We start from the raw sequence: 12,115 nt of genomic DNA, 5'->3' as shown, positions 1-12,115 counted from the left end.
GTCATTTTTGTATGAGGGTGTAAATGTTTCTTCCCTGCACACATGCTTTCAGGTCCTTCTCTTCTTCAAACAGGACACTATGGTATTCCCTCTCTCTTCATGTGGTCGTGATGACGTTTCCAAGAAAGTTGAGCGTCCCGAGAGTTTGGCCGCATCGTGACCGTCAGCAGACCGCCGCTGTGGTCATGGAGGGAGACCTTGCCGAAAAGAACGCCTCCCATGGATGGATGGGGTGCAGCCTAACTAAATTCTCCTGACAACCTCTGTTAAACAAACATAGCACACTGGTGAAGGTCCAAAGGAACACATTCATTGACATTTATTTCCTAATCTCTTTTTCCATATTTGTCAATGTGGAGTTGAAATCCATACATCAGATTAACTTCTTATATTTCATATTTCTTCACCGTCTCTTTCTTTCCCCCTTTCCCGCTCTCATTTTTGTGGCATTTTTCCATGAGTGCACCTATCAATTTCTCTCTTCTGAAGGATTTAACGGTTTCTTCCGTGCCTTTTCCAGTCAGGCAGACCCCAGCTCAGACAAATATAGTTTTCAACGCCCTTTTACTGGTAATGAACCCATCAGTGGATTTAGCTCACACTCACTGTAGGCTGGCAATTTAACATGTCAAACAATATGTCACGGCTAACGCCACAGGTAGGGAGGTACAGGAGCTCAAACGCAGAGAAACAAGCAGGATCAAAACTTAAATAACAAAAGGCGCTCTTTAATGAGGCAACAAACGGGTTACAACAAAACAAAAGGTCCAGGCAGAGGAGTCCAGGGTCAGGGCAGGCAGGCTCGAAGAAGGCAGGATCAAAGACAAACGACGGGAAAAAGACAACAATCCAGCAACAGACAAGGGAAAGAGTGGCACCATATATAGGAGGGAAAACAGGTGTACGACTAGGGTTGGGTACCGAAACCCGGTGCCAATATGGTACCGGTTCCAATACAACCGGTATTACCCGGATCGAAACGCAACGCACATTTCGGTGCTTCTTTCCGGTGCCTGAGCCGATTGAAATTGAAAAAAACTATTGTTGTGAACTTCTCAGGTGACTCCGCACTGTCAGCAGGTCACGATAGCCTATCATTTAACTTTGACAGCGGAGGCTGCGCCGTGTGTGACTACGTGAACCCGTGTGGAGCACACCAGCTTCAGGCTGGGCGCGATGGGGAGACAGTCACCGGTCCCCCTGAACACGTGGAGACCGATTATGACGAGCAGCCTGAACTCAGATTAGTACCGTAACGTTGATTGCAAGTCTTGCATTCATAAAAGTAGCCCAAGAAATAATAAATTAGCCATTATAACCATGCTTAAGCTAGTTCGTAGCTAGCGCTAGCTACGAGCGTGACAGTCTGTCAGCAGATGTGTTGATGTACAGCGATCCCGGCTGTTTACCCGGTGTTACCGGGAATATAATGACGGAGGAATAAAGACCGTGGGGCATCACTTTGTTTCAGTGTAACTCGCTGTCAGAAGCAAAACTTCATTTGTCACGTGTCATCTTCAGTACCTCTGATTGTTGTTCTCTTTGCCCATCAAAACAGTGACAGGATTAACCCTATAAAGTCTGCACATGACAATACATATCACATCATATAATGGAGAACATATATTGTGTATGTTAACAGTCTGATATCCGTTGTTTGTTAGTGCTCCATGATAACGGCTTCTACAGGGAATATGGCCAAAAAGGTTTTTAATGTCCTCATTGTGCGTTTAAAAAAAAAAAGTATCGGTTCAGGCACCGTTATCGTTTTAAAAGTACCGGTTTAGCACCAGTATCGGAAAAAACCCAAACGATACCCATCCCTATGTACGACATGAGACGGTAACGAGACGAGAGTGGCTGAGGACAGGTGCAGGGAATGAAACGATCAAGGAGACAGGAGAGGCCGAGGGCAGGTGAAGGGGATGAAATGATCAAGGAAACAGAGAAGACACAGTAGACACAGAACAGACCCTTACAGGACCCCCCCCCCCCCCCCCTCAAGGGACGGATTCCAGACGTCCCTCGAGATCAACAAGGGTGGGTGGAGGGGAGCCGGAGGAGGGTTCCAGACCATGGCCGAGGCAGTCCGGGGGGTGGGCCGGAGGACGGCCATCAGGCGTAAGGATGCGCTCCGGAGGGCGGGCCGGAGGACAGGAACAGGGAGCTAGAGGACCGGGCTCAGGAGAGGAAGTCTCAGGGGTACCGTGGTCTGGGGATGGGGGCTCTGTGGGACCGGGACCAGGCGATGAGCCAAGGGGACCTGAAGCCGGACGGGACGGAACACAAGGAACCGGGGCTGGATGGGACCGGTTACAGGGAGCCGGGACTGGACGGGAAGGCGAGGGAGCACGGGAACCTGGGACCGACCGGGACGGAGAAAACCGGGGCCGGGCGGGAAGGAGGCGGAACACCGGGGACAGGAACATCGGGGACTGGAACACCAGGGACTAGAACCGATGATGGAACACCGGGGACCGGAACATCGGAGACTGGAACCGGCAGCAGAACACCGGGGACTGGAACATCAGGGACTGGAACCGGCGGCGGAACACCGGAGACTGGAACCGGAACATCGGGGACTAGAACCGACGACAGAACACTGGGGACCGGGACATCGGGGACTGGAACCGGCGGCGGAACACCGGGGACGGGAACATGTTAGGACTGAGTGGTGTTTGAACCCAAAATGCAGTACTCCGAAGGCAGGGAATAAGTTAATGCCTAACGAGGCGTTTTAATGTCCAACAAGGCAATTAGATGTATATATATATATATAAATCTACCCGAATACATAAAACTCACAGGCTGTTGTTAAGCATACGTATCTAGGTAGATCTATAAAATATACTTAGGGGCATTCGGAAGAATAGTCAGAGTCCAGGCAGGGGGTCGTGGCACGGCAGGTCTGGAGTGAAAAAAAGGTGTCGGAAGGAATGCAGCAAAGCATTGAAAACAGCTCTACAAAGTACGGACAGCAACAATGTAGCTCTAAGCTTCTACTGGTACTTGCCAGGTGATTCTATGGGATGATCTGGCGAGGAGCAGGAGTGAAGACCGGGTTATTGTAGTCTCTGGAGTTGATTGTAATTGAGAGCAGGTGTGCAGTGCCAACGCCCAGTCGGCTCGTCACCAGGGAGGAAGGCTCAGATGAGCCTGAGTGTTTAGATGGTAGAGTGTGGACGGCGCAGTGGATAGCGCACAGGAACTCCAGCAGCAGAACGCAGAGGTGGCGGGTTCGAAACCGTAACAGGACCCCCCCCTCGACGGGAGACCCCTGGCGACCCTCCAGGTGCATCAGGATGATCCCTGTATAACTCTCGCAGGAGCTCAGGACTCATGATGAGGCCCCGGGAGACCCAACTGCGCTCCTCAGGTCCATACCCCTCCCAGTCGACCAGGTATTGGTACCCACAACCACAACGGCGCACTCGCAGTAGCCGCCGCACCGTCCACTGAGGATGCCCATCGACCATCTGTGGTGGAGGGGGAGCAAGGGGTGGAGGTGTCAAGGGACATGAGGAGATGGGTTTTATCTTGGAGACATGGAATACTGGGTGGACCCGCTTCATGGAGGAAGGGAGCTGGAGACGCACAGCAACAGGATTGATGATACGCTCAATCCTGAAAGGTCCCAGGAACCGGGGCGCCAGCTTCCGGGACTCCACTTGTAGTGGCAGGTCAGACGACGAGAGATACACCTGCTGACCCACCCTGTACTGCGGGGCCTTGGTGCGCCGACGGTTGGCCCCTCGGCAAGCACGGGTGTTTGACCTTAGTAGAGCTGCACGGACAGTCCTCCATATTCTCCGGCATCGTTGTAGGTGGGCTTGCACCGAGGGGACGGCAACCTCCGTCTCCTGGGCCGGAAACAGGGGAGGCTGGTATCCCAGTGAGCACTCAAAGGGTGACATACCAGTGGCCTCACAGACAAGGGTATTCATCGAGTACTCCACCCACGGCAGGTCCCTACTCCAGGATGACGGATGAAGAGCAGAAACGCATCGGAGGGCTGTCTCCATGTTCTGATTGGCCCGCTCCGCCTGTCCATTTGTCTGCGGGTGATACCCGGAGGAGAGACTGATGGTGGCGCCAATGCCCCTACAGAAAGCCTTCCAAACTTGGGAGGTAAACTGGGGACCACGGTCACTAACGATGTCGGCTGGGAGTCCGTGTAGGCGATATACATGTTCCATGAGCAACTCAGCGGTCTCCCTTGAAGAAGGTAGCTTAGGGAGGGCCACGAGGTGCACAGCCTTGGAAAAACGGTCTACCACCGTGAGGATAACGGTGTTGCCCATGGACGGGGAAAGACCGGTGACGAAATCCAAAGAAATATGTGACCAAGGACGACCCGGGACAGGAAGCGGGCGCAGGAGACCAGCAGGAGACTGATGGGACGCCTTGCTTCGAGCACATACCGTGCAGGCAGAAACGAACCTCCGAACATCCTCCACCACTGTAGGCCACCAGAATCTCCGGCGCACAAATGACAGGGTGCGGGTGATCCCTGGATGACAAGCCACCCGGCTGGCATGGCACCATTGGAGAACCTGGGACCGGACCGCATCAGGAACGAACAGTCGGTTGGGGGGTCCAGTCCCCGGATCAGGTTGAGTGCACTGAGCCCTCCTGACCGCTGCCTCGAGATCCGTGGTGATCACTCCAATCACCTGGGAAGCGGGGAGAATGGTGTCCGGAATCCCAGGGTCTCTCTCCGCTGAGTGCATCCGAGACAGTGCGTCAGCCTTAGAGTTCTTGGAACCCGGACGGTACGTCAGGGTGAAGTTGAACCTTCCCAGAAACAGGGCCCAACGTGCCTGACGGGAGTTCAACCGTCTGGCCGACCTGATGTAGGTGAGGTTCTTGTGGTCGGACAGGACAGTGGTGGGATACTCTGCACCCTCCAACCAGTGCCGCCACTCCTCGAAAGCCTCTACAACAGCCAGGAGCTCCCTGTTGCCAATGTCGTAATTCTCCTCCGCTGGAGAGAACCGGCGGGAGAAGAAAGCACAGGGATGCAGCTTCTCATCAGAGTCAGATTGTTGTGAGAGAACTGCACCGATGCCAGTGTCAGAGGCATCCGCCTCTACTACGAAGGGCCATGAGGGGTCAGGGTGGAGCAGGATCGGTGCAAAGGTGAATCGCCTCTTGAGGGTGTCGAAAGCGGTGCTGGCTGCAGGTGTCCAGGAAAATGGACGCAGAGATGAAGTAAGGGCTGTGAGGGGGGCTGCCACCCTACTGTAGTTTCGTATGAAGCAGCGATAAAAGTTTGCAAAGCCCAGAAAGCTCTGTAACTGCTTCCTGTTGGTCGGTTGAGGCCACTCCACAACCCTCTGGATCTTCCGTGAGTCTGGCCGAGTCTGTCCCCCCTCAATTATGAATCCCAGAAACTCTACTGAGGGAGCGTGGAAGGTGCACTTCTCGACCTTGATGAAGAGACGGTTCTCCAGGAGGCGCTGGATTACTTGGCGGACATGTTGGATGTGTTCCCTCTCACTCCTGGAGAACACCAGGATGTCGTCCAGGTAGAGAACTACAAAAATGTCCAGCATGTCCCTCAACACGTCATTCATCAATGCCTGAAAGACTGCAGGGGCATTGGTGAGGCCGAAAGGCATGACGAGATATTCATAATGCCCCCGTGGAGTCTTGAACGCAGTCTTAAACTCATCCCCCTCACGAATCCGGACGAGATGGAAGGCGTTCCGAAGATCCAACTTTGTGAAGATGGTAGCGCTCTGCAGAGGCTCAAAGTTGGAACTGATGAGGGGGAGAGGGTACTTGTTCTTGACCGTGATCGTATTAAGTCCCCTGTAGTCAATACACGGCCTGAGGTCTCCTCCCTTCTTCTTGACAAAGAAGAAACCCGCTGCCATCGGGGACCGAGAAGGACGGGTGAGACCCTCGGCCAAGCACTCAGAGATGTACTTGTCCATGGCTGCCTTCTCCGGGAGTGACAAGTTGTACAATCGACTAGCGGGATAGGCTGCGTCCGGGAAGAGATCAATGGCGCAGTCGTACGGACGATGGGGAGGCAGAGAACGCGCTCGGTCCATACTAAAAGCCTCCCCCAGGTCATGGTAAACAGGCGGAACCGTAGACAGGTCCGGAGGGGAGGGAGTGTCAGACGGAGACTGTGAGGTGGAGTAGGTAGCAGCACGGAGACATCGGGCGTAGCAGGCGGTACTCCAACTAAGTATGCGCCCAGTACTGTAGTCAACATGGGGGACATGCAACTCCAACCAGGGTCGGCCTAAGATGAGAGGTGTGCCAGGGGACGGCAACACATAAAAACGAATGTCCTCGACATGATTACCGGACAAAGTCATCTTGAGGAGTGCAGTCTGGTGAGTAATAAGACCGATCTTGTGTCCATCAAGAGCAAAAGCAGGAATGGGCTCAGTCAAGGCAATGAGAGGAATGTTAGCCTGACTGGCCACTTCATGGTCAATGAAACTCCCATCGGCACCGGAGTCAATGAGGGTGCCGACTGTGAGAGCCCCTCCCTGCCAGTCAAGATGGACCTTGAATCCATCAGGGCCGGTGGATGTGGGAGAACGAGAGATTCGGCTCACCTGGAATCCCCTGGTCTCCGGTGAGCCTAATCTTTTGGCCGATTGGGACAGTCGTCTCTGATGTGACCCCTCTGGCCACAATACATGCAGAGACCCCTGGTCCTCCGGTGCTCCCTCTCTGCAGCAGACAGACGTAGTCGGCCGACCTCCATTGGCTCAGCACCTGAGTCTGAACCGAAAGTCTCAGATGAACAAGAGAGAGTGGGAGTCAAACGCGAGGAGCCTTGATGTGAATGTGCCCTGGTCCTCCTGCGCTCACGGAGGCGTTCGTCAACATCACTGGCAAGGCTGATGAGACTATTGAGATCAGCAGGCTTATCTTTAACCAGCTCATCCTTCAGAACCTCCGTGAGGCCATCTCTAAAGATACAGCGCAGAGTGGAGTCCTGCCATCCCGCGCTGGCTGCGAGTGTGCGGAACTCGATTGCATAGGCAGCAACAGTGCGAGAGCCCTGCTTGATGTGGAGTAGCCGTGAGCCTGCATCCTGACCCGCGACGGGGTGATCAAAAACCCTCCTGAACTCCTCGAAGTTGGCCTAGTTGTGTCTTGTCCCCGGGTTGAAGCTCAAGAAAGACTGGACCCAACGAAGAGCGTCACCGGTAGTATGAGTGGCAACGTAGGCTACCCTGGCTGCATCGGCGGAAAACATGCTGGGCTGCATCTCGAAAACAAAATTGCACTGCAACATGAATCCCCTAAACTCTGTGAAAGCCCCATCATAAGGCTTAGGGCTAGCTAAGCTAGGCTCCCGGGCTATAGGACCAGGAGGGGGAAGTGGACCCGGAGCTGTAGTGACAGGAACCTGCGGGGCTGGTGAGGCTGCGGCACCCAGAGCAGTCAACTGGGTGGAAATGGTGTTCAACTGAGTTAGCAGGGCCTGTTGTTCGCTGGCTAATTGCAGTAGTTGTTGAGAGTGGGTCTGCTGCTCCCCAGCAACGCTCTGCATCATACCAGAAGCCTCACGAAGTAGCCGGGCGTGGTCAGCAAGCACCTTGTCTTGGCGTTGAATAGCAGCATGGGCAGAAGAGAGAGGCCCAGGTGGAGAGGCCTGACCTCCTGAGTTAGCTGAGTTCATGTGGGCCAGATCATCTGTTAGGACTGAGTGGTGTTTGAACCCAAAATGCAGTACTCCGAAGGCAGGGAATGAGTTAATGCCCAACGAGGCGTTTTAATGTCCAACAAGGCAATTAGATGTATATATATATATATAAATCTACCCGAATACATAAAACTCACAGGCTGTTGTTAAGCATACGTATCTAGGTAGATCTATAAAATATACTTAGGGGCATTCGGAAGAGTAGTCAGAGTCCAGGCAGGGGGTCGTGGCACGGCAGGTCTGGAGTGAAAAAAAGGTGTCAGAAGGAATGCAGCAAAGCACTGAAAACAGCTCTACAAAGTACGGACAGCAACAATGTAGCTCTAAGCTTCTACTGGTACTTGCCAGGTGATTCTATGGGATGATCTGGCGAGGAGCAGGAGTGAAGACCGGGTTATTGTAGTCTCTGGAGTTGATTGTAATTGAGAGCAGGTGTGCAGTGCCAACGCCCAGTCGGCTCGTCACCAGGGAGGAAGGCTCAGATGAGCCTGAGTGTGTGGACGGCGCAGTGGATAGCGCACAGGAACTCCAGCAGCAGAACGCAGAGGTGGCGGGTTCGAACCCCGTGGCGGGTTCAAAACCGTAACAGAACATCAGGGACTAGAAGCGATGACGGAACACCGGGGACCGGAACATCGGAGACTGGAACCGGCGGCAGAACACCGGGGACTGGAACACCGGGGACTGGAACCGGTGACAGAACACCGGGGACCGGAACATCGGGGACTGGCACCTGGGCCTCCTACATTTATATATATTGGGAAGTATAATGAAATCAAGACGGGAACCCCTATTTAAGGTATTAGTTTAACAACCTGGGTCTCATTTTTCTAACGGCTGCTAAATGTTTTACTTATCATCTTAATTGCTGAATTTAGGTCAGGTGACGACATTGCCAGAGAAGAAGAAGAAGGCAGCACAAGAGGTCAGAAAAAGAAAGCTCTAGAGTAGACTTCACATATTTATTTCATGCCAGGTTTGACATAGCGGGGTTTCATAAATAATGAGCACATCTTTAAGCAGATCTTTGTAATGTTTTTGTTTAACATATGCCATTTAGTTTAGAGCACACAAGTGCTGTCATGCATTTTGAATCAGCTGATTCCTATGAGGTCAACTGGATAACTTGAAAGTCATAACATTTTCCACAGGTTTTTTTATGAGGTGCGTGACTCACTTATTAATGTACTGTTGGGCTTCTGTTGGAAACCCTGATGCAACATCTCACAGCTCATTGTTTCATTAAACGTTTAATGTTGTTAGTTTTTATTCAGCAAAATAAACACTCTTCAAAGATAGGGTTTTGGCTTCTGGCGGATGAAAACCCCAAAAACGATTTCCTTATATGCTGCGAGGGACAGAGGGTGTCGTGTGCTGTACTTGCTCTGTGAGGCAAATGTGATATTCCTGTTATATTCTTAACCCTTGTGTTGCCTTAGGGTCATTTTGACCCGAATCAATATTACACCCTCCCCCCGCCTTAGGATTAATTTGACCCCATTCAATGTTTAATGTCGGTGTTCTTTCGGTAGTCAACAAACAAACATAAAGTGCCTCACACTTAAACTTGGAAAACAATATTAATTCTAATAATTTTCTGGAGGTTTTAATTGCTGGTGTCAAATTGAACCCAAAGGGTAAAATATGTTAGTAAATATAAAGGTAACAGGAGGGTGAAACATTGAATCGGGTCAAAATGACCCAAAGGCGGGGGGAGGGTGTAATATTGATTCGGGTCAAAATGACCCTAAGGCAACACAAGGGTTAATCACAGTGATTATAGTTATATTGAGCCTCAGATTGCTCTGCGCATGGCACAATGTTAGTATGCTGTAATGTAATGTTTATTTAGGGTTTGAAAGGGATGTTAAGATGCTGTAATGTAATTCAAGTTTCAAGTTTCAAGTTTTTATTGTCACATCCCCTTTTATACAAGTATAATCGGTTTGTGAAATTCTTATGTGCAAAACACCCGACAGCAGTAGCAGACTAAAAAAAGAATAAGAATGAGAATAAACTATACAATATCCACACAAAAAAAAAGAAGAAAGTATTAACAATATATATATAAAACAATGTAATAGAATATACATCATGACAATATATATATATAAAACAATGTAATAAAATATACACTTTTTTGAGACAATATATATATATATATGTATATACATACAATATATATATACAATATATATATATATAAAACAATGTAAGAAAATATACACCATGGCCATAGATATTCACAGAATATGTTCTGGTGTATAGTTTTAATGAGGGTCTCAGTCCTTGTTCAGCAGCCTGATGGCCTGACTGAAGAAGCTGTCCCTCAGTCTGTTTGTGCGGCACTTGATACTGCGGTATCGCCTGCCTGACGGTAGAAGGGTGAACAGTTTGTGGCCGGGGTGGTTATTGTCTTTCATCATCCGTTTGGCCCTGGCCACGCACCGCTTGGTGTATATGTCCAGGATGGAGGGAAGCTCACCTCCAACGATGTACTGTGCCGACCGCACCACCCTCTGTAGTGCCCTACGCTCCAGGGCGGTGCAGTTCCCGTACCAGACGGTGATGCAACCTGTCATTAAGTAATGAAGTAATATGAGCTTCCTTCACTCAGTGACCCAGCCCTGCATGTCAATTTTCTATTTGGCAAGAAGTAAAGTAGGCAACACAACACAAAACAGGGTAAATTAAGTGGGCCAAAAGTTCAAACATCAGTATGAATAATTATAGACAAAATGATGCCTGTTCCCACTCCACACACACACACACGATTACCTCCACACATTTACCTTCTCTGGTGACTGTCTGTATCACCTCTTACCTCCTGACTGCATGCTAAGCACACACGCCCACCCACACACTTCCCTGCAGACAGGCAGGCAGGGCATTCCTTGCAGCAGAGCTACAGTAAGTGCCCGGTGATGGGAATGCCTCGTGGCCTGGACGCCAGTGGCATCCTGGTGAGAGAGCCGGAAAGCATGGCGCTGTTTCAGAGGCTGCTGGCCTGTTTGTCATCTTTTCCAAGGTAACCATATCCTGCAGGAGATTAACCCAGTGGAAAATACTCACAGGTAATGATGGAAAAAAGACAACAAAGCAAACATGTACGACTCAAGCGGAAACCCCATTGTCAAGAGTGATGTCTACCTGAGCAGAGGATGAAGTAATGCTTCCTCTGTTTGTTGTTATCCAAGCTTCATCTTGCTTTGTTGACATGCTAAGAGTGTCTTAAACCAGCCAATCACAGGAGAGGAGAAAGAAAAAGTTGCGTAACGTTTACGGTATGCCGGCAAATAAATGAGAAGAATAAAGATAAATGAAGGATTCTTACAAACTCTGAAATCCACCATAGTTAGGACAGTAGGTAGCCTCTACTGAAGGACTTTACAGGGGTCATTTATGTTTTAGCGAGTCTAGACAAAGTGATGATGACAAATGTATTAATAAAACCACTTTGTGTAACAACTACAATATAGGGCGTTTTAAACCATTCATGAAATGTGTCTATTCTGCTTATTAATGCTAATTTGGGTAAGATGTTACTGCCGTAAAATGTATATAAGTAAAAGTAATCATTGTGTTTAAGCCCCATAATGGAGTTTTTCCCTTGGAGCGTATTTAACGTTTACTTCAGTGTCGTAAATACCCCCTTCAGTATTTAACGTTTACTTCAGTGTCGTAAATACCCAGTTACGATAGATGCAGCCTCGCATACACTTGTATTGATGACCAGACGAAGTCAGAAACCAAGAAATGATGTCAACCGATAAGGTAAGAATATTCAAAGATTTTACATAAATATGACTGCATAGTTGTATTCATTGTGATATCGGAGATGAATGCTAACATAACCAAAAGAATGACAACATTTAGTTTAGATGAAATACCGATCGCGTTTTCAGCCTATATACGTTGTTTTTTAAATGTTTGAATGTGGCGTACGTGTGATCGAATACAATATTGTTGACAACACCAAAAAGCTACATATTCATAATTTACATTGGAACGTGTAATTCATTACAAGAGACTTCGCTTGCTTCGCCCTTATACTGGAGCTGCGAGCGTGGAGTGGCACTATATGACATTGCGTAATCACTGCCAGAAAGCAGGTCAAGTACATCCGCCCCGGATCGGGCGGCTCCAGAATCCTACATAGCGGGTTTATTTCCCCACAGACCCCCGATGGCAATGGCGGAGGCGCAAATCGCCATATTAAAAGTCATTGTAGCGGCACAATTTTTTTCAAGCTGTTATTTTAAGGTACAATTGTTGCATAATGTTACTTTAATGCATGTTTTAAGACAGTTATGCATTGGCTTTTTTTTAGCCTGGTTACTGCTTTCACTTATTCAGCAAGATGTAACCTCGTTAAAATGGGTCCTATATGTTCTTTTCACTTACTACTCTACTTTAAATAGTAAACCACTTATAGCT

The sequence above is a fragment of the Pseudoliparis swirei genome, chromosome 22 (assembly GCF_029220125.1).
Source record: "Pseudoliparis swirei isolate HS2019 ecotype Mariana Trench chromosome 22, NWPU_hadal_v1, whole genome shotgun sequence".
NCBI classification, from domain to species: Eukaryota; Metazoa; Chordata; class Actinopteri; order Perciformes; family Liparidae; genus Pseudoliparis; species Pseudoliparis swirei.
The sequence above is the reverse complement of the archived record's forward strand: the minus strand, read 5'-3'. Positions refer to the sequence as shown.